At 47.3% G+C, this 23273-nt stretch overlaps 1 long non-coding RNA gene across 1 annotated transcript; it reads left to right on the top strand.

The window, feature by feature from the left end:
• The first annotated feature begins 6236 nt into the window (after window positions 1-6236).
• On the top strand, window positions 6237-22619 carry LOC110346417 (uncharacterized). The gene is made up of 3 exons (XR_002390459.2): window positions 6237-6563; window positions 20980-21111; window positions 22249-22619. It is a non-coding gene; the product is annotated as an uncharacterized LOC110346417 (long non-coding RNA).
• Window positions 22620-23273: the final 654 nt, after the last annotated feature.

Raw genomic sequence — 23273 nt, 5'->3', positions numbered from 1 at the left:
CTTGCACACACACTGCTGGGCCTACACATTTAATTTGTGGTTTTGGTGTGAGGCTATTGTAAATAGTACTGTTTAATTTTCATTATTTTTTCATAGTATGGAGAGAATAGATTTTGTATGGTGATCTTGTATCTTGTGACCACATTACTTCCAATTGTTTTAGGAGCTCTTATGAAAATCTCTGAGATTTTTCTTCTAGCAAATCACTCCTCCTTTATTTGTGTGCATTTGTTATACTTGGTAAGATACTTTTCCTGCCTGAATAATTTTAATTTTTATAATATTGCAACGTGGCAAATGAATTAATCTAGCTTTTGTTTATCTCAAAAAGTCTCTATTTTGCTTTCATTTTTGAATTTTCATAGGCTACAGAATCCTGAGTGGACAGCAAATTTTTTCTTTTAGTGCTTCAAAGATGTCATTTCATTGCCATTTGGCTTACAGAGTTTCTGCTATAATGCTTGCCTTTTTTCCTTTGTAGGTAATACGTATTTTTCTCAAGTTTCTTTTAAGACTGATCTTTATCTTAATTTCCAATATTTGTCTATGATGTGTTTGAGTGTTTTTATTTATATTTAAACTCCTTAAGGTACTCTGCGTACCTTTGGTCTTTGGTTTGTTGTTTTTCTTTAATTTTGGTTGATCATCAGCTACAGCTGCACAAATCTTCCTCCCACCCCTTTTCTTCCATCTGCCTTCTCCTCTTGGGACCACAATCGCATGGATTTGCACGTTCCATGTTGCCCCACAGTTTACAGGCTTTGTTCTGCTTTAATTTTTTTCCTACTCCTCTGTTCTTCTTTCTATCTCAGTTTGAATTATTTCCATTGACCCAATTTTAAGGTCAGTGACTTTTTTTGTCTACTGTGTTCAAACTTCTGATAAACCTGTTGAAGGAGTTCTTCACTTTTGATTAAAAACAAATCTAGTGCTTCCATTTCACTTTGTTTTACATGGTATTTACTTTGCCATTAGAACATCTTTGTTCATACTTTTTTATTTGGCTCATACTCTATATATCGTGTTGATTACAGGTCTTTTGGATCCCTTTGAAATAGTTCTGACACCTGGATCATCTCAGGATCTGACTCTACTGACTGCTTTACCTCTTGACAGTGGGTTGTCTTTTAGAGATTCTGCATATCTCACAATGCATTAATTGAATGTAGGCTACTGTATGTAAAATGACAGTAGAGATTGACATGAACAGTGTGTATGCCTGGAAATGGACAGGCATCTTCTGACAGGCTGCTGGTGTGGGAGTTGAATCAATCTGCTCAGTTGAGCAGGGTGAAAGTTTCTGTTGCTAGAGTTGCCTTTAGTGACCAGATTTCCACCTGGAAGTCTGATGCTCTCTCTGGTGTTTACTTTGGACCTGGACTGCTGCAGCTTTCCTCTATGGTCCTGCAGCACCCTCAGCTCTCTATGTGCCCTGCATGCAGCACCAGAGCAAGAGGCCTTCTCCACACTGGGCCCTTTACCAGCAGGCCTATTTCTTGTTGCTTGGTGCCTGCCTTGTGGTAGTGTCAGGAATGATTTCCTAGTTCTCTTACTCAAGCTCTGTCTTAGGTGTGTGTCTGGGACTCAGGGATGGGTTTTCTTAGTGTTCCTGCTTTTTGCCCACAACAGCCAAACTGCTTTATCAGCAAGTGAGGGCTGTAGGTGGAGAGCTCCCCACGCGTCCCCGAGCACCGAGCTGCAGACTTCTGCTTTGAATCCATGCAGGGGCCTGTGCTTGAGCCAGGTTTCAGCCCTTCTGCAGGAGAGGTGGCCTTTGCTTCTCTCCTCCCCAAGAAGCAGAGCATCTTCCTGGGCCCTTGAGGGCTACTTTCTCTCCACATGGCTTTTGCTCCACGGTGAAGGGTCACAAAGCAGCCAGTTTCATGTCTGCACCATGGAGGTGGACTCCCTCAGGCTCCCTTCTCTGTCACGTCTTTCTTGAATATGCTTGGTAAAGACTCGTAGAAAACCATGGTGAGTGCAGGCTCCCTTGGGTCTAGAATCCCAAGATTCCAAGTGGCCATGCCATCCCGCCCTGTAGTTTATTGAGGGTGCTGTTCCAGAGGTCTGGAATTGGAGTGTCAGTGTCCAGAGGGCCATGCTTGCTGTAGACTCTGGGCAGAGTGCTGTCCTTGCCTCTTCTGGCCTCTAGAGGCTCCTGACCTCTGTGGCATGTGGCCGAGTCCGTCTAATTTCCAGCTCTGTTTTTATACTACCTTTCCTCCTATGTGTTTCCTCTGTGAGTCCCATCTAAGGGCACTTATCAAATTTAGGGCCAACTTGAATCATCAGAGATGATTCAAAAGCTATAGTTTACTCACATTCACGAAGACCCTTTTTTCAAATAAAGCAAGTGAGGGTTAAGAGGTGAATCTGGTTTTGGGGGCCACCATTCAACCCCAAGCCCTCGCCCTCCACACCTAAGAAATCACTTGATGCCAGCAGTGGGTTTTCTGTTGCATTTATGGTAACTACTTCTCCTTCAGGCTTTGCCAAAGAAATAATCCATGTGTCATGATGCTCTTTGTAATTCAGTTCACCTATTTGCTTTGTGACCTCAACATTCTATGGGACTCAAGAAAAATTCTGATCATGTAGAGTATCTGGCTTCTCCTCGTGGTCAGAGTGGGGAGCTGGGCTCTCTCGCACTTTATGTAGCCCATACAGAAACAGACCCTCCTAGGCGCGGATGCCTTTCCCGTGGCTGCTCTGCTGTATTGACCTGGCGGGGCACTGTTTTGGACCTGTGAGGCCATGTACCACGGCTGCCTCCACAGCTGAGAACACCTATGCTCAGCAGAGGATTTAAATTGTCTTTAGAGCTCTCAGGATTTCAGATCACGGCAACTCACAGCTGACCAGCCTCTGTCAGAGGGATTTTGCTCATCTCTCAAGCCTTCTCACAGGTGACACCCCTGGGGTGTCCCAGGTGTGAACCTTCCCATGTAAAATCCACTACCAGAGCGTATCCTGTCTGTGTGCTACTCACCTAGGGCCCCTGGGGACAGGGCAGTGTGTATGTCCCTCTGTGCAGTGGTGCGATGCAGGGGTGTGGCAGAGGTCCCTTGGGGGTGCTGGCTGGGCCCTTCCACCCACGCCATCAACACAAGGCAGTGAACCACGCATTCTGGTGTGAGTACTGTAGCCCCCCTTCACTCAGGTGTCCCGTTTGGGACAATAACTTAGGCACCCTACCCTAGGGCTCTGGTACCCTCATGGCCAGAGCCATGAGGCTGTCTCGCTTCCAGAACGCTCCTGTGCTCTCTTGCCCTGACCTCTTGCATGTTGCCCTCACCCCTGGAGCAGTGCAGCTCGGGTCCTTGGGCAACAATGCTCCCACTCCCACCCCACCCCCGGGCAGATCTCTGCTGGCTGCAGCCCTGGGGACCCTCCTCTGGCTGCCCAGTCTGCAGAGCCTTCCCTGGCCTGGGTGTTCCAGACCCTGACATGGGCAGCCCTGTCAACCTAGCCCAGAGACAGAGTCCCTACACGTGCCGCACACTGAGATTGCAGCCCCACAGGCCCACCCATTTCGGGTCAAACACAGAGGCAGAGGGCAGCTCTGCACTGGGGCCGTGGCGGGGCCACTTCCCTGCAAGTGGGGACAGAGGGAGACCACGCTGGTCACCTGCAGCCCCGCGAGTCCCCTGACCCCTCCCCTCGTTCCATTCCAACACACATAACAATGCTTCGCACAAAGTCAATCCCTCTTTGCCTTCCCCTTTTCCCCAGCCACGTCTTGTCCCACCTTGCTGTCTACAGAGAAGGAAGCCTGCAGCCCCTGGCCCCGGGGAACATGGCACCATGACACGCGCACTGATCACACCTTCCACACTCGCCCCAGAGCAGGTCCCCAGAGGAGGCCAGGGCTGCAGGGCAAAGGAAGCTGAGGAGGCGCCCTGGGGTAAAGGAGCGGTACGGGCGGGGACCCGCAGGAGGCCGCAGGAACCAGGGACCAGCAGAAAGCCTCATTCCACACCCCAGGCTCTTGCCCTCATCTCCTGCAGCTGGAAAGTGGTAGGGACAGTGCGCTTTCCCACGGGAGGCATTCGTGTCTGGAAACATCGGAACTCACTGTGAAAGAGACAGTAGGCCTTGATTCCCGCCTGTGCTCAGACCCCACCTCTGCCGCAGATTCCATGAGCTGTGCTCTCGGGCAAGCAGCACCCCGTTTCTGGGCCTCGTCTCTACATGGGTAACCGTGGTGTCACAGGCGGGCGGATGTCAGTGTCCGGAGCTGCCGGGGCGGTGCTGCTGTCAGTGTCAGCCATTCTCACGTCTCTTCTACTGCTTCCTGGCTTCTGCTAATGTACTGGTGTCCTCCCTCCCACGGCCCCGGGGTGCTCTGTGGCTGGCAGAGCTCCCCTTCCGCCGTTCCCAGCCTTGGAGAAGTGCTGCTGTCCTGACTCAGACGAGGGCTCCGCGCGCTGACCCAGCACCCGTGACTGTCCGGCCTCGGGGGTCAGAAAGGACTCCTCGGCAGATATGATTAACTCGGGGTCCTGAGAGGGGGACGTTGCCCTGCGTGAAGCAGTTGAGCCCAATGGCATCCGGAGGATCCTCACGCTTGGGAGGCAGAGGATCGGGGTCGGGTCAGCGAGGTGGAAATGGAACGAAAGAAGCCGGAGTTGAGAGAGGTGGCCGTGCCCCGGGGACACGGACGGACTCTGGAAGCTGGAAAGGCAAGAGGCAGATGCTCCTTGGAGCCACCCGGAGGAGGCAGCTCAGTGGACGCCCCAGCTACATTCCCAGAACCACTGAGGGCTGCTCACCTCCGCGTGCGCCAGGGGTGGCTGACAGGGTCGGCTCAGGGCTGTGCAGGCTTCGAGGGCTCCTTCCTGCTCCTTCCCTCTCTGGCTGCAGCCCGGTCTGCAGCGCCCTGTGCCTCCAGGCAGCGGGACTTGCTTAATTGCTTGTTTTGTGTAATTGTTGTATTCCCTAATTTTCTTTCTAAACCTCTCCCAAGTCGGTCCCCATGGAAAGTTTCTGACCAAATGTGAGGACAGTTCTTATGGATGTGTGGAGAGCTTCCTTAAGATTGCGAATTATTCCCTCACCCACAAAACCAACCCTAAAAAGATACACCGGGGCTGGGAATGGTGCCTTGGAGCTTCGAGGGCTGCGGGGAACCACTCAGCCCCGTATCCTGCTGACATATTCACTGCGGCCCTTTCCTAGGGCAGCACCTCCAGGCCTGGATGGTAATGAGACAGGGAACTTTGACAAGGGCATCTCAGGACCTGGGGTAGAGGAAGCTGTGACATTTCCTGCCACAGAGACGTCTAGCTGGGTGACTGTTAATTGGAAAATCGCTTTGAGTTGCTCCAGCTCTGCCCTTGGCGTGGGCTGTCTGGTGTGAAAGTTGAAGAATGAGCCTCCCTACCTCAGGAGCAGCTGGCAATTCAGAGTAACAGTGGGGGCCGAGGCACGGAGGACACGGCCGCCCTGTGGCCTGGGCTCCAGAGGGATGGGTCTTGCCAAAGCCAGTGGGTGTCTGCGCCTGCCAGCATTCTGCAAACCCACCACGCGGGCTTCCGGGAGCTCAGACGGCTCTATCGCCCTTTCCTCTGCAGCTTGGCAGAGGGAACAGGATAGGATGCAGAGGTCTGTTTGGGGGCTCTCAGGCCATCCCCACTCTAGGGAGCTGACCATTCAGGGGGTCAAGCTTGCTGAGAAGGGAGTGCTGAACCGGCCTGAGTCCCCACCTGGGAGGTGCTTCTCCCCTGCCCCAGGTGTAGGCGATATTTTAGGGTTTTCTGGTCCCTTGTCAAATCAGGATGGGCTCCTTCTCAGGACAGGAGGCAGTTGCATCATCTGATGTGACAGTGACTGGCTTCTCTGGCTGAGTCCTTGGCATGCGCCAAGACACAGCCTGGTATGTAGTGAGTGCCCGGTAAGTGCCAGATACGGTCTTTATTAGATTATCCTGACTATACTGACGATCAAATGGGAAGTAGACCTGTCTCCTCAAGAGGACTGGAAGCTCCCTAAAGGGGACTCACACACACACGGACACATGTGCTACATGTGTGTATTTTCAAGCCCTAACAAAAGGGACCAAACAGCACGTGCAGGTGCTCACTGAGTGGAGTCCAGCACACATTCTTTGTGTGTCTGCAGGATGGACTGTGGAGCTGGGGACTGAGGCTCTGCCTAAGTCCCTGTGTCACGAGCAAGTTAGCGAGCGACGGTGTGTGTTTACAGCTTTGTTACCAAGGAGTCAGTTGATTCTTCCCGCTGAAGCTGAAATGAAATCACAGCCCGGTCTATGAGATCACTCTTTCCACTTTTCCAGAAACATTCTCTTCTCCTTGAAGAGCCAATGAGAGAGGTGGACAGCAGGTAGGGATGGACCCCAAAGCCAACTGCGCCCCACCAGCCCTCTTTCGATGCCCGCCAGCCTCTGCTCTGGAAGTCTTGGCTCCTAAGGTGACACCTGGTTGTAGAAAGACTGAGTCCCTGGGAGTAAAATCTGGGTGTTAGGCCTGCAGATGCCGTAGCAACGTCGCGAGTCCACACTACAAAGACGCAGAGGACACTGGACCATCAGACCACTATACTGGGTAAGTTGGAGTCATCTTCACCTCCCATTCAGGACTGGGACTATCTTCAGGGGAAAGGCAGCTGGAACCTGCAAGACAACTCTGCAGAGTTCAACCCTGCAGGAGGACAGGGAGCTCAACTTGGGACTCGCAGCCAGAAATCTGCCTGAATCTCACGGGTCTGTGACTAGCTTGCTGAGACTCATTGACTTATATCTGCACACTGCTACCCACGTTGTCTATTGTGACAGCAGAGACATGCCCCGAAAGAGACCCTTCATCTTCATGGTTATTTTTTATTCCCAAAATTAGTTTTATTATTTTGTTTTTTTTCTCTTTTCTTTTGCTCCTCTTATCTTTAATATTTTCCCCTACTCTTTGCAAATATTTGTTTTGCTCTCCTTTTTTTCTTTTCTTTTCTTCTTTCTTTTCTCTTTCCTTTCTCTCTCTCTTATACTCACTCTCTTGCTCTCCCACATTGTTCGTCTTCCCTTTTTGTCCCTGTTTTGGTCCTCATTCAGAGTTCTTCTTTATTTTCCTAGTATTCTCTTTTTCCTTCTCACCTGTGTCCTCTGACCACACTGCTAACCTTCCCCTATCCTTCTTCCCATCTAGCCCTCCCTCCCCAACCCCTTCTAACTCCCCATCCCAAAGGTTAAAGTTGTTCTATTGAAGAGTTTATTCACTATATGTTGGGTTGGTCCTCAATCTTGATTTAATTCACACAGCTAAAGGTGATAGATTAATAACTACCACAAAATGTCATTTTCAAAGATGTACTTGATGCAATGGTGTTGCTGATTGTATCACTTGGGATAAGGTGTTGTTATTGATCTAGTCAATGAACCTTCCCAGTATAAGGAAAATGAGATAGCCTTAGAGTCATTAGAGACTCAAAACTTAAAGACCAGCTATATCAGGAAAACACCTCTGAGAAGCAATCATTCCATGAGAGTTCTAATTACAAGCAACAAAGATACCTACAATAAGCAATTTCAAACTATCAACCCAGGAGTTAAACCAAGGACAGTACCAAAAACAAAAATGAGAAGACACATAAGCAAGGCACAAACTCAGACTTCCACCCCACCAAGGGTAAATCCTGGGGGAAATGAGATGGAAAAGTCCCAAAACTAACCACCTGGATACCCTGAACTGATAGCACAGGAAGTAACAAAACAGATGAATGAGGCTCTAGAAAAATTCAAAGCACAAATAATCTCCCAGATATCCGCAGAGATGGTGAGCAGAGTGAAAGACATGATTAGAGGATCTAGAACAGAAACAGATAAAAAAAAATAGATGAGCTCAGAAACATGCTGGAAGCCATGAATACCCAGCATAAGAAAGAAACGGAAACCATGATCGGCCAACATAAGAAAGAAATGGCATCCATGAAACAGATTCAAACAGATATTCAGGAGATCAAAAACTCCATTGAAAGTATCCACAGCAGATTAAGGGAATCTGAAGATAGAATATCAGATATAGAAGACAGGATTGTGGTTAGAGACCATGAAAATAGAGATTTCGTAAAAATAGTAAGGGACCACGAAAAAAATCAATCCAACAACTGCTAGACGGTGAAAAGAAGAATAACATAAGACTGATAGGAGTCCATGAAAAAACAGGAGAAAGCACAACTGACATAAAAAATCTGTTCACAGAAGTAATAGTGGAAAACTTCCCAGACAGAGGTAGAGAATTGGACATACAGATAAGTGAGGCATACAGAACTCCAACTAGCCATGATCAAAAAAAACCTACATCTAGGGCCGGGGATTTAGCTCAGTGGTTCTGGAGCTGGCCTCACAAGCATAGGGTCCCGAGTTCGATCCCTGGTACCAAAAAAAAAAATTCTACATCTAGACATATAATAGTCAAGATCCCAGAAACCCAACAGAAAAACAAAATCCTACAAGCAGTTGGAGAAAAGAAACAAATCACCTACAAAGGAAAGCCCATCAGAATCACAGCAGATTTCTCAACACAAACCCTCAAATCAAGGAGAGCCTGGAGTGAGGTATTTCAAGCCCTAAAAGAAAATAACTTCCAACCTAGACTGTTATATCCTACAAAATTATCTTTCAAAAATTGTTGGAGAAATTAGATACTTCCATGACAAAGAACACCTGAGAAATTTCATGAACACGAAACCAGCACTACAAGCAATTCTAAACAATATCCTAGAAAAAAGCAATGAAGGTCACAACTCCATGAGGACCAACAGAGGGAAGCCACCAGGCAAGGCAAGACACTAAAGGGAAAGGGGGAAAAAGTAAGGAATAAAAGAGCCAACAAAAGTAAAACATCATGACAAGGATAAGTCAATATCTATCAATTATAACCATCAATGTTAATGGCCTCAATTTACCAATCAAAAGAAACAGAATGGCAGAATGGATTAAAAAGGAAAATGCAACAATATGCTGTGTACAAGAAACACACCTAACTCAAAAAGAAAGTCATAAACTGAAAGTAAAAGAATGGAAAATAGTTCTCCACACCACAGGAACCCAGAAGAAAGCAGGGGTAGCAATCTTATTTGCAGACAAAGTAGATTTCAAACCAAAACTAATTAAGAGAGACAAAGATGGTCACTACATCCTTGTGAAGGGAATAATCCAAGAAGAAGAGATGACAATCCTAAATATATATGCACCAAATACAAATGCCCCCAATTATACAAAACAAATATTAATAGACATGAAAAACCAAATAAACACTAACACAATTGTAGTGGGGGGAACTCAATACCCACTATCACAAATAGACAGATCATCTAGGAAAAAAAATTAACAATGAAATTCTAGAACTGAACCAAGCTATTGAACAAATGGACTTAATAGATGTTTACAGAGTGTTCCACCCCACAAAATCAGAAAACACATTCTTTTTGGCTGCACACAGGTCATTCTCCAGAATAGACCACATGCTAGCTCATAGGACATACATAAGTAAATGTAAAAGAATTGAAGTTATCTCCTGTATGTTATCAGACCATAGTGCAATAAAATTGGAGATCAATAACATAAGAAACCACAAAACCCCAACAAACACATGGAAACTGAATAACACCCTCTTGAACAATCAATGGGTCACAGAAGTAATTAAAGAAGAAATTAAACAGTTTCTACAAGTAAATGATAATGCCAGTACAACATACAGGAATCTATGGGACACAATGAAAGCAGTTCTACCCAAGAAATTCATAGCAATGAATGCCCATATTAGGAAAACAGAAAACTCAGATAAATAACCTAATGCAGAACCTCAAGCTCCTAGAAAAAGAAGAGCATAGCAAACCCAAAGCTCATACAAGAGAGGAAATTATAAAGATTAGGGCAGAAATCAATGCAATGGAGACTAAGAGAACAATACAAAAAAATCAATGAATCAAAGAGTTGGTTTTTTGAAAGAATAAATGAAATCGATAAACCTTTAGCCCACCTTATCAAAAAAAGGAAAAAAAGGCACAAATACATACAATTAAGAATGAAAAAGGTGAAGTCACAACAGATCCAACAGAAATCCAGAGGATCATCAATACCTACTACAAGAACCTCTACTCCAATAAAATGGAAAACACAGAAGAAATGGGCAGATTCCTAGATACATACAAATTGCCAAAGTTAAATGAAGAAGATATACAAATCTAAACACCCCAATTACAATGAGTGAAATTGAAAATGTAATGAAATATTTACCAACAAAGAAAAGCCCAGGTCCGGATGGCTTCACTGCTGAATTTTACAAGACATTTAAAGAAGAAATAATGTCATTACTCTTTAAACTCATCAGGGAAATTGAAAGGGAAGCAATACTTCCAAATTCATTCCTGGAAGCAAGTATTACTTTGATTCCAAAACCAGGGAAAGACCCAACCCAAAAAGAGAACTACAGGCCAATCTCCCAAATGAACATAGATGCAAAAATCCTCAACAAGATACTGGCAAACAGAATACAGAGGGTCATCAAGAAGATCATACAACCTGACCAAGTCAGATTTATCCCAGGGATGCAAGGATGGTTCAACATTCATAAATCAATAAATGTAATACACCATATTAACAGAGTCAAGGACAAAAACCATATGATCATCTCAATAGATGCAGAAAAAGCATTTGACAAAACCCAGCACTGATTCATGATAAAAACCCTACAGAAAATTGGAATAGAAGGTCTTTATCTTAACCTGATTAAGGCTATCTATGAAAAACCAACAGCCAACATCATACTAAATGGTCAAAAACTGAAAACTTTCACGCTAAAATCAGGAACAAGATAAGGATGCCCACTATCACCACTCCTATTCAATATAGTTCTGGAAACATTAGCCACAGCAATTAGAAAAGAGAAAGAAATAAAAGGAATAAAGATAGGAAAAGAAGAAGTTAAACTGTCATAATTTGCTGACCATATGATACTTTACATAGAAGACTCAAAAAACTCCACCAAAAGACTTCTAGACTTAATTGACAGATTCAGTAGAGTAGCTGGATACAAGGTCAACACTCAAAAAACAATAGCCTTCTTGTACACAAATAACAGACTCACTGAGAGAGAAATTAGGGAAACACTTCCTTCTACAATAGAATAGAAAAAAAATGAAATATCTAGGAATCAATCTAACAAAGGAAGCAAAAGGCCTCTACACTGAAAACCACAGCACTCTGAAAAAAGAGATTGAAGAGGATACAAGAAAATGGAAAGACATCCCTTGCTCCTGGGTAGAAAGAACCAATATAGTGAAAATGGCCATAGTTCCAAAACTACTATATAGATTCAATGCAATGCAATGCCAATTGAAATTCCAACAATATACATCACAGAACTAGAGAAAACAATCCAAAAATTCATTTGGAACCATAAGAGATCTAGAATAGCTAAAGCAATTCTAAGCAACAGAGACATGGCTGGGGGTATCACAATTCCCAACTTGAAACTATACTACAAAGCTACTGTGATAAAATCAGCATGGTACTGGCAAAGGAACAGACCTGAGGATCAATGGAATAGATTAGAAGATGCAGAAACAACTCCAGACATGATCAGCCACCTCATCTTTGATAAAGGAGCCAACCACCAACACTGGAGGGAAGACAGCCTATTTAATAAATGGTGCTGGAAAAACTGAATTTTGACCTGCCAAAGATTGAAACTAGACCCATACCTATCACCATGCACTAAACTAAGATCGAAGTGGATTAAAGATATAAATATTAAGACAGAAACACTAAACTTGCTGGAAAATAAGTTAGGTAGAACTCTTGAAGACATTGGGATAGGAAAAGACTTCATGAACAAAACCTCAGCAGCATCGGAACTAGCACAAAGAATCAACAACTTCGATCTCATCGTATTAAAAAGCTTCTGCACTGCAAAAGAAACCACCAACAGAGCTAACAGACAACCTACAATATGGGAAAAAATTTTTAGCAGCTGTACCTCAGACAAAGGACTACTATCTAGAATATATAAAGAATTGAAAAAAATCAGACCCCTCAAATTCTAAGACCCAATTCAAAAATGGGCATCTGAAATGAACAGATATTTCTCAGACAAGGAAGTAAAAGCAGCAAGTAAATATATGAAAAAATGTTCAACATCACTCATCATTCGAGAGATCCAGACGAAAACAACACTGAGATTCCACCTCACCCCAGAAAGAATGGCTGCTATCAAGAAATCAACCAATAACAAATGCTGGCGGGGTTGTGGGGAGAAAGGAACCCTTCTCCATTGTTGGTGGGAGTGCAGACTGGTGCAACCACTGTGGAAATCAGTATGGAGATCCGTCAAAGAACTAGGACTAGAGGTCCCATTTGACCCAGCTATTCCCCTGCTGGGTATCTTTCCAAAAGAATTAAAAGAATCATACCACAGCGATATATGTGCACCCATGTTCATAGCGGCACAGTTTGTAATAGCTAAAGCTTGGAAGTAGCCCAAGTGCCCATCAACTGGAAAATGGATAAAGAAAATGCGGGGTTTTTTATAAAATGGAGTACTACTCAGCCATAAAGAACGAAAGACTAGAGTCATTTATAGCTAAATGGATGCATATTGAGGCCATACGCTTAAGTGAAATAAATAGGACACACATGTGTAAATACCGAATAGTTTCACTAGTGTGAGAAACTGAAAGTGTAAACAAGAGTTAAAATGATTAAAATGAATAATTGATAATTTGAAATAGAAAAAAAGTCCAAAGACGAAGGACTGAAGGGAGGGGAAGTGGAAAGGAAAAGAGGGAAAGGAAAAACTATGAGAAAAGAAAAAAAATGGAAATGAAATCTATGTAAATAGGGAAGGGTGGAGGGGGTGAAGGACGCACAGGTAATGGGGAAAAAATAAGAACCAAGATATATCAGGTACAGGTACAAACACCCAATGATAAATGTAAAGGAATTGTATACCTAAAGTGTACCAATAAAATGTACCAATAAAATTAATTTAAAAAAAAAATCCGGGTGTTGAGGCAGGCACGCGGCCCGCCCAGCTCATACTGTGGCTCCTCAGTCACCATGAGCATCTGCACAGGCAGGAGCAGCCATGCTGCCCTGGAGCCCCTTTCCCAGCCCCACGTACTCAATGAGAGCTGGAATCAGGTTAAGCCAAAGTCTCCCAACCACCAGGCTCCTTCCATGATCTGCACGGAAAATGATGTGTCTGTACGTTTGATGTGTCTGTCTGTCTATTGTCTGTCTGTCCGGACTGCACCACTCTCTGATCCTCGGGCTTTGTATCTCAGGTCCCTGAATGCTGGAGTTGCAGATCCCCTGTGCCTCGCCCTCTCCACTGAACTCCTCTCCTCTGCTTCCCTCTCTGGGTCAGTCTGTCCGCACAGTTCTCCGCCTTGGGCACAGTAGACTGGGTACTCGGACAGGCACCTGCACAGACAGCACTTCCCAGTACTGTGCTCACATGTGGCCCGGGCACAAGGTGCCCTCAGGGTCCCCGAGGGCAGGGCTGGGACTGGGTGCATTTTGGTGGTGGCCACACCAGGAAAGTCCACTCAAAACACAAGGTCCCTGCACTCCATTCAGTGTGATGGGGCCCAGGCCAGCCTTGTTCAGTCCCAGCCACTGCAGCCCAGTTCAGTTTGCCTCTGCGCTAGACCCCAGATCTGCCACAGACGCTGCGTCCCTCCAAGTCCTGTCTCCTTCCAGCTCTCCAGTCGCGATCACCTGCGGTCAAGCTCAGTCCAGGAACAGTAACAGCCCATGACTGCTGGGATAAATAATTTCCATCAGAGTACTTGGGAAATTAAATAAAAAGTGTTTTTGAGGAAGTAGAATAAGGAAGCAAGTAAGCAAACCAAAGGGACAAGATGCCTCCCGACCTCCTGGGTGAGACTGCGGGAAGGGGCACCTGCTCTGCCCCCGAAGGTGACCGTGTGGCCAGGATGCTTGGTCAGAGGTGGTCACATGATCCTCCTGCGCCTTGCTGACTTCACCCCTGAGCTGCACTCAAGTCTGACTCTTCCTGTGGTGCTGGCCTGGGTCCTCACTCCCTCTGCCCACGTATGTGTCCAACTATATCCCCACTTCACCTGATTCCTGGGGCCTAGGGCACGCGGACGCCTCTGGGTCACCTTTCCAGCAGGGAAACCCTGTCTAGCTGGAGGTGGTGACCCAGACAGGACCTGGCAGCAGCTAGAGAGGTTAGAAGGGAGACACTTGATGCCAGCACTGTGTTGGTGGCCCGCAGCTTCAGCAAAGACAGAGACCGTGGCTCTGGGCCACCTGGCTCAGAGGTGGTGCCTGGCTGGCTTGGGGCAGCACCAGCCCGGCCCAGAGCACACACTCAGTACTTACTCACTGCAGGCCCCAGTGGGAGGGGCAACTCTGGACTCCGAGGGGACAGGGTATGCAGCATCAGAGCCCAGGAGAGGGAGGAGGAGGAAACGCGCCGACTTGGCTTGCAGCTGGCTCAGAACTCCTGCCAAGGACGTGCTGTAACCTCTGAGAGATCTGGAGCCCCAGGAGCAGGAGGGATGGGAGACACCAGGGCTGGGCTCTGGTGCCTTGTCCACCCTCTAGGCCCAGCTCCTTGAGCACTGCCTCCTTCCAACTGCACAGCATCTTTCAGGGAGGGCACAGAACAGGAACCAGAACCAGCTGGGAGATGGAGCCAGAGCCAACTGCCGGGGAGCCAACAGCTGCTCAGTGCTTTGGTGGGGCAGGGGGTGCGGATGGGGATCCCATCAGCCCAGGCCCTGCCCTCCTGCTCAGGGGACCCCAGAGAGTGTAGAAGACTCTGGAAGCACAGTCAAGAATTCCTAGGATAGTTAGAAAGGGAGATGAGCATCCCGGCAGCCAGCCGGTGTGTCCCCTTACATCAGAGAGGTACCTCTGCACTGAGTGCTAAGGACCCGGACGTAACAAGGAGAAAAGGGTGCACCCAGGGAAGGAAGGCCGAGAAATCACACAGGCTCCGCCAGGAGGAGGCGCAGGCTCTGACCTCAGCGAGTACTCCATCTGCTTGGGGAGAAAAGAGAGAACATCACAAACAAGACACCTCCAGAGCCCTAGGGATGTGGCTGTCCCTGGGGAGGGGAGGTGGCAATGCCTGGGTCCAGAGCAGAGAGGGCACAGGAAGTCCACAGGCCACGGTCCCCCAGAGGAGGCCAGGGCATGGCGGAAGTGGTGGTGGAGCTGTCCCAGGGATGGGGTGGGAGCTGCAGGGGTGGCCAAAGGGGCGGCAGGGTCAGGCTGGGGCCGGATGGGTGCTGGGCCAGGGACTTTGAGCCTTGTTGCTTGAGATTTTGAAAAGGAATTTTTTTTTTTTGGTGATGGCGGACAGCAGACTTAGACAAAGAGATGCTGCGAACAGGAAATGTCCAGGAGGGCACCGTGCCAGCCTGGGGGAAGCGAGAGCCATGCCCCAGATGAGTCCGGGGCAGAGCCAGGGAAGAAGGAAAAGTTGTGTAGGAGCAGAGGTGGAAGGACAGGCCAGACACTGGCCCCACTCTTGAGTGTGAGCCCCCCTCTGTGAGCTCCTGCATTCTGGCCTTTACAACGGGGACTGTTCTTGTCCCACTGTGCAGAGCTCTGAGGACTTGGTGAGCACATTTGAGCAGAGGGTCCAGGGCAGCAGCCAGCATGTGGCCACAAACAACCTAGTGGTGATGAGCATACTGTCGGGACTCAGGGGTCTCCGGGGCCCTGGTGACAATTGGGGTGCAAGTCAGGGTTACTGAAACCGAGGCTGGGGCAGGGACAGACACATTGCCCTGCTGAAGACAGGGGTCAGCCAGCATCTGCCAGGGCCACACGAACTTGCATGGCCCCCAATACTCCCACCCTATCCCCCAAATGCCATCTGCAGCCCTTTCTGCCTCAGCTCCTCTGAAACGGAGGAAGCCGCTGCTGCAGAGATGCGCCCCCTCTCTGAATCCTTATTCAGGCTGTCACACACACAGTGAGTCTGGAGCTGGGCCAGGCTGTCCCTCCAGGGCTCCTGGCTGCGGAAGTGATCCCCATGTGCAAGACATGTCCTTTTCATCCGAGAGACTGCAGCCCCTCATTTTCCATCTTTACTAGTACAGGACAACCAAGGGGAGACCCAGAGAGTCAGACAGGACATTGGTATGTAGGATGCCAAACAGCTCAAATGACAAGCAGAAGAAATACTTTCCTTAGCTTATGTGGCAACATGGAGTCACAAATTGGATTGTTTGAATCAAAAGCATTTTGAAAATGATGATGTCAAGACCATTTACGTATTTTGATTTAACCTCAGAAAGCTTTATACTCATCTCCTGCACCTCCATCTACCTCCTCAGCTTCTTGACCGCTGGATGTTCAAATGCAATCAACATTTTTGAGTTGAAAACTGAAGTGGAGGAGGGAGAGAAAGAAGAAGGTATATTTAAAAGTAGCCGTAGACCAGGATAACCGGGTTCAACTCTGTCATAAAGAAGGAAAAGTGAATGGAAGGTCCCACTCTGCACTTGAGTTTGGAGGGCTGGGCTTAATTGAGAGCAGAAATAGAAACACATTTGTTCATTTGGCTTTGACTGTCTGCCAGTCAGCATGTCCATGGCTTCCTTAGTGTCTGTGCGTCATGCATTTCGTGTCTCAAGTTTTCCCTCCACCCCAAATGCAGAAATATTTGAGAAGATTCAACAGATGTGGTTCTATCTCTGCTTCTCTTTGTTATTTAAATTAGGGAGGAAAGCAAAATTTTAGGGAAATGGTTCTAATTAGCAAATGAAATAACAACATCTTATACTTGCACACCAGTAGGTCTGAAATTGATTTGCAAATAGGAATTTGTTAATTCTTTCAATGTTTCCTAAGATATGGTTGTGGAAAATGTTATTCTGCTTTTAAATGGAGAAGCAGGCCCTGTGAGAAGCAAGTGGCCGTATAGTAAAGAACACTCTTGGAGAAACAACCACTTCAACTCCTTGTAAACATCACCCAGAACGAAAACCAGAACGAGGCTGCGTCTTCACAAATTGTCCGAGCCCAGATGTGGCAATGTTAACCCAGAACCTTCTTGTTGTGACTTCCAGATGACTCAAAACACCAGCATCTTTATCACTGGAGTGTTGCTGCTGTTCTTGGACAGATCAGAGGCTCCTGCCGCATGGGTGGGGCTGTGTCGAAGGGAAATGGCCATCACCCAACTCATGAGCCTTCGGGATGGGGCTGCCACAAACTGAACCATGAGCCTGAAAGTGCAGAGAAGAGAGGGCAGGTCCAGAGGGGCTGGTGAGGATCGGATGTGCTGGTTCTTGCCCTTCAGAGCAACAGGTACTGGGGACACCGAGTGATGGCCTGAAAAGACATGTCACATCTTAGCACCCAGAACCTGTGAGTGTGACCCTATTGGAAACCGTGTCTTTGCAGATGTGTTAAGGATCTCAAGTTGAGATTATCCTGGGTTATTCAGGTGGGACCTAACTCCAAGTACAAATGTCTTAGCAAGAGCAGAGAGGAGAAACCAGAGAGATGCGGAGAAGGCCACAAGCAGATGAAACAAGGATATTTACCCATGGGCCAAGGAGTGTCTGGAGCCACCGGAAGCTCGAGGGGCAAGGGAAGATGCTCTCCAGCACATCAGAGGGAGCAGAGACCTGCAGTACCTTAGCTGGGACTCCTGGCCTCCAGAACTGTGGAACAATACATTTCTGTTGTCTGAAGCCACTAAGTGTCACGGAAGCTGGGAACTCAGCATATATCCTGCACAGAGAACACAGGTGGATAAGGTGAAAAGAGCCTGTGTCACCTTCTAAGGCCCTTCAGGCCTGGAGGGAGAGGTGGGAGGGCTAGAGGACAGCAGGCCCCTTGCCAAGGAGCATTCAGGGCTGTCTACCAGGGCTGTCATCCTGATGGTCTGCCCTGCTCACTTTGATGGCGAGGACAAACACCTCCAACAGGGAGGCTTGGAGGAGGCCCCCTTCATGGTCCAGACAGGGGCCCAGGATGTCAGCTGCCCCAGAGAGCAGAACACAGGCTTGCTCACTTTAACATCCCAGAATTTAGGATCTGGACTCCTGGCCAGGAAATCTGAGACTTCTGAGCTGCTCCTGGGCACAGATGACCTACAGCCCCTTTAAAAATACATAACTAAAGGTGCTTGCTTTGGCAGCACATATACTAAAATACATAACTAAAGGTTGACTGCAGTCTTGCATTTCAAACTTAAGTATGTGAACGTGAATTCAAGCTCCTGTCTCAGCCATTTTACCTTTAACAGCATGAGGAATCCAGCAACTAAAAAAAGTTGGGGGAGATATCCTGGTCCTATCAGAGGGTTTGCTAGAACTCTAAGGATCTCTAAGGAGGACCACCCTCCTAGCAGGAGGAAGATCTCATGCCTGATCCAATCAGCAGGCAGGCACCTGACGCTAGAAGACTTGTGCCTTCAGCAGAGGCCCTGAGTCCCACAGTGGGGAGTCAGTGGGGTAAAGGGTGGAACCCACCTGTCTGAATCACAGTAGTTCTGGAGGTTTGAGTTCATAGCTTTAATGGTCACTGAAAAGTGTTTCTGGATTAGGTATAGTTTGTAATATGGACTAGAAGAACATGGTAAGACATACACCAGTATAAAAAGCACACTTGGTCTTTTAAAATAAGGATAGGGTCTAAATCAAATGATGATTGGAAAATATGACTGTTAGATTTTTTAAAATCCTCCATAGATGAGCTCAGTGGGGAATGCAAGTGAAACAAGCAATGAACTTAGAATAATAGAAATGAATCAATCTGAACAAAAGAGAGAAAATAGAAGAAAAAACAAGCAGGGATATATGAAATTATAAGCAAAGATCCAACAGTTACGTCCTCAAAGTCTCAGAGAAAAATAAAGGAAACTTCTAAAAAAGTGTCCAGAGAAATAATAGCTAGAAATTTCCCATGTTGGCAAAGGATATAAACCAAGGAAACTGAATAAACCAAAAATAGGATAAACTCAAGAACCCCTTCCCAAAACGCATTACAATAAAACTCCAGGAATTAAAAGACAAAGTAAAAATCTAGAAATCAGCGACAAGAAACCAGGCCTTGCCCAGGGAAAGCAACGAGAGTGCCAGCAGCTATCTCGACAAAACTATGGCTTTTGGGAGGAAGTGGAACAACGCTTTCCCAATGCTGCAGGCGATGTCGGCCTTGAATTCCACAGTTAGCAAAGTCCTTTAAAACTGAAATGAAAATTAAAATGTACTTAGATGAACAGTTTTGATTTGCTGTTGAATCTTGTTGCTCTGACAGCCTGGATGGAGACTCATCTTCCAGGAAAGAATGCACCATTAACATTAACTCCACCTTCCTCAAGGAAGGGCCAGGTGAACCATCAACCTGTGAACCAGGTTGTACCGTCATGGCATTTTTGTTGCCAGGTAGGACTCCCAGGGCAGAGTGAGGAAAGGGACTGTGGGAAAGGGTGTACTGCCTTGGTCCAGAAGGGGCGGAGCATGCCAGCCTCTTTCCTGGACTCTGAGCACAGCCCCTGCCTGGCTTCCCCCTATTCTGAGAGCCACCTGAATGCTCTGCTGGAGTTTGCAAGTGGGAGAAAGAGCAGAGCCCAGGAATGTCCACCTCTCCTGAAGCAGTGCCCATAGCAGCATCTCTGCCTTACCCCAAATCTTCAGAATTGGTGAACTCTGGAGCCAACATTTAAATCCAAAAGCCTAAGGGGAATGGCCCAAGCTCTCAGCTTAGCCAGCTGCACTGTGGACTTGCTACACTGCTGATATCCTCTTCCTTGCTCCCTTACCTTTTGACTGGGGGTCCACTCTGAGCCTTGGTGGTGAGATTTGTGTGGGCTCCCACCCCTGGGGGGCATCAGCCCTTATCTGACACGTGGCACTTACTCCTGCATGAGTAATCCCACTGCCCTGGACTCGAATGGTTTGGGGAAAGTTTTGTTGGAACATGGAAGTGGATGGACATGTCCTGTGCCACCAAAATGATAACTCCAGGACAAGGGTAGGTACATATCTGATGCCGCTGGCATCTCCCAGGGAGCGTTTTCTCACTCCAGCTCAGAGGTCACTCCCAGCTCCAGAAATCTGCGGCTCTGAGCAGGTTAAGTCATCAAGTCTTGCTGATGCTGCCACCTAGCAGCTCGCCTGGCCCCAGCAGGGCATTCCAAGGAAGCCCCGGGTCCAGGCCCTGAGAGGGTGGGTTCAGAGTGCACAGAGCACTGTGGGGCTTTAGAGGTCCACAGCCACAGGGACAGGGCTTAAATACAGACACACCCACTCCCCCCCCCCCACACACAGGTGGCTCCTCCTCCTCCCCTCAGCAGTGAGAGAGCCTTGGAGGACTACTTCCAACCGGGACCTTCTGCCCTACCAAACATCCCTGACCACAGTGTCCAGCCGCCTTTCCCTTTGGTCCCTTTGGCATCTTGCAGATAATATTCCTCTTACAAGAGCCACCTAGACGGTCAGCCACTGCTCAGAGATGCCACGCCTGTGAGAACGAGCCAGGCATCACTGCAGTTCAGAAGGTCCATTGGACAAGAGGCAGAGACAACAGTGGGCCCTGCACAGTGATGTGACTTGGGACCCACACGCACCGATACAAGGCCAGGTTACCCTTGATTACCTAGACACATGGATTTGTCTCTCTAAAACAAGTCAAATACCGACTTGTTCGCCATTCTTGTTTATTCTTCCAGGTTTCTAGATTGTTCTTATCTGTTTCAAATAGCAAGACTGCTATCTGTTTGAAGGCTCTTTCATTTTCATTATGCAACAAAGCTAACAGGTCCACTCTCGAGGTCCATAGAATTACCATATTTATTCCTCGAGTTACTGGGTCTGCTCCAATGCCCTGAAAGATGCAGCCAGGGGACCCTCTGCTCATCACACACAGGGCACTGTCCCCTCCATGTTAATAGTCCTCTTGGTGCCCTGACTGACAGAGTACTTTGAATTAACTAATCGTTTGATTTTGTCCTAAATGTCTTTTCATAGGTAAGAGCAATAACATGGGTGGAAGGAGCCTTTTAGGAACTTCTGGAGGAAGCTGGTATGATTGTTTTGAGCAGGAAAAACTTCTAAATTCTTCAAACAACAAAATTAACTTCAAACCTCACAACATATTAGGTAATCTGTTTGTCTCTCTGGTATTTTAGTGTCATGTTGAAGAGCCAGCAGTTGTTTCTGAGGAGGAAAAATAGACCATCCCCTTTCAATTAGGTCACAAGTACTTTAATTTTACAATTACTTGTTTTATCACCTACTTCCACACTGGTTTTGATAGTGTGCATTTTTTTAAAAAGTTTTTATCCTGACGTTAATAATGGCAGGTCCAGAGGCAGGTGAGGGGATTTCCTGAGAACAATCGTGGTAGATGTTCAAGACAGTGGGCACCCAGCTGCCTGCACAGGGAACGCAGGACATGGTTTCTCGTCCATTGCGCATCACCCCTGAGCCAGCAGGATTTGGGGAGAGGTCTCTAGCAGAGAGGACACGGGAACAGGGAGGACAAATGATGACAACCATCAGGTTTTACTAGGCAGGCACGCGGTCCCACCTGATTTCTCCTTTCAGATGTGCCGCCCCTAAATGGTGCAACCCTATAAATATCCCTCCATAATTGTGGGAGGAAGACACAGTGGTGAGCGGTGGTCTGCGGTGGAGTGGAATTCCCCCACCCCAATGCAGAGCAGTCCCGCGGAGTCCTCCCGCTTTCAAGTGGGCCCCTCATGGATCTCAAAGCAGCCCATTATCTCTGCTTTTTATCTACAGATGGAAATAGGAGCCACGCACACTAAATTAGCTCCATAAATAAATGCGAGCTCTAATTGCCCAGCCGGCCCATTCTCTGGCCCCTTTCATCTGGGAAGTGGCTGGCCAGGCACAGAAACCTTGTTGTGTTTTCTGCCATCGGGGAAGTGGGGTGGTGGCCTCCAGCCACTCTCCCGGTGGAGAAATATTTACTTTGGACTAATTGGGCCTCCTTGGCAGCCTCAGCGTGTGGTCAAAAGTGCCTGAGTTGCCACTGGGTCCTCTGGGGAAAGGGGAGAAGGTGGCAGACAGCCTGGGCAAGGCGCAGAGCTCAGGGATTCGCCTTGCGTTTGTTCTTCAGAACCTTATACCAAACAGCTGTCCAGGGCACAGACCGTGCCCAAAGCCGCTCCCCGGCTGTCTCCTGGAGGCCACTCCTGACCTGGGACAGCCGGCAGAGGCATCCTTGGAGTCAAAGGATTCCCTTCCTATCAGGTGTTTTGTGTTTTTCAGGCAATCATTCATCACTTTGTGCTTATGAAGCAGTCACATGTAGGATAAAAAACTTGGGAAATACAACAAAAATGTCAAGGAGATGATGGAAGTGCCCCGAAATCCACCACTCGGAGACGACCACCCCACACACCACACCGTTTAGAAGCCCTGACCCTCTCCAGAAGGCTGGAACCTAACTGGTGTTCTTACTTAACATTGCCCCATGCACATTTTCCGATGTTTCTAAAAGTCTTAGGAAATAGTTTATACTGGTGGTGTAAGATTTCATCACTTGATTTTCCATTATTTGTTTGAAGACAAATGTTTGATGACGGGTGTGGTGGTTATTTCCCGATTTCATTGTTATAAATGAGGTGAACATCTCCTCACATACATCATTGTCTCATTTTTTATCATTTCCTCGAAGTGGGTGAGTCAGCGAGGTGATTCCAGGCAAAGGTGCTGGGCGTTTGACCGTTTTAGTAGTTGGCTCCTGAGGCAGCCTGCCGGTGTACAGCCCGTCCTACTCCTCGTCTGCGGCAGCACTTATGGCTCCCCTGCTGACCCGCCCTGGGAATTAACATTTTAAAAACTACCTCTCATGACTTGGATCCAAATTTCCTTGACCACGAATAACATCACTATTTCAAATTTACTCATAGTTTACTCATACTGCATTTGTGCTATTATTATTTTTGAATTAACTCATTAATCTTAGTAATAAAGTAGACAGTAGGTTTTTCTAAATAACTAACCAATACATGAACTCCATGTACTTCTACGGCCCCCAGGCCCACTGCCTTGAGATGCTAATGGGATCCCTGCCCCTCTCCCCCTCTCTGGCTTATCCGTTCTCTTCTGTCCTGGCCATCCTCCGACCGGTATGGACCAGCACAGCGACAGTGGACAGCATTCTGGCCTCGCCAGTGAGATGCTCTCTGTCCCCCGCCTTTCCTTTATTTCTGGTCTTTTTTCTTATCTCTTGAAGCTTTTAAGATTTTCTCCTTGCCCTTGATATTTTGCATTTTGCTATGTTCTGACTT

The sequence above is a fragment of the Heterocephalus glaber genome, unplaced genomic scaffold (assembly GCF_053883595.1).
Source record: "Heterocephalus glaber isolate CG9 unplaced genomic scaffold, H.glaber_assembly_v1.0 deba00001004, whole genome shotgun sequence".
Classification (NCBI taxonomy): domain Eukaryota; kingdom Metazoa; phylum Chordata; class Mammalia; order Rodentia; family Bathyergidae; genus Heterocephalus; species Heterocephalus glaber.
Note: the sequence above shows the minus strand (reverse complement) of the source record. Positions and strands in the feature narration are given on the sequence as shown.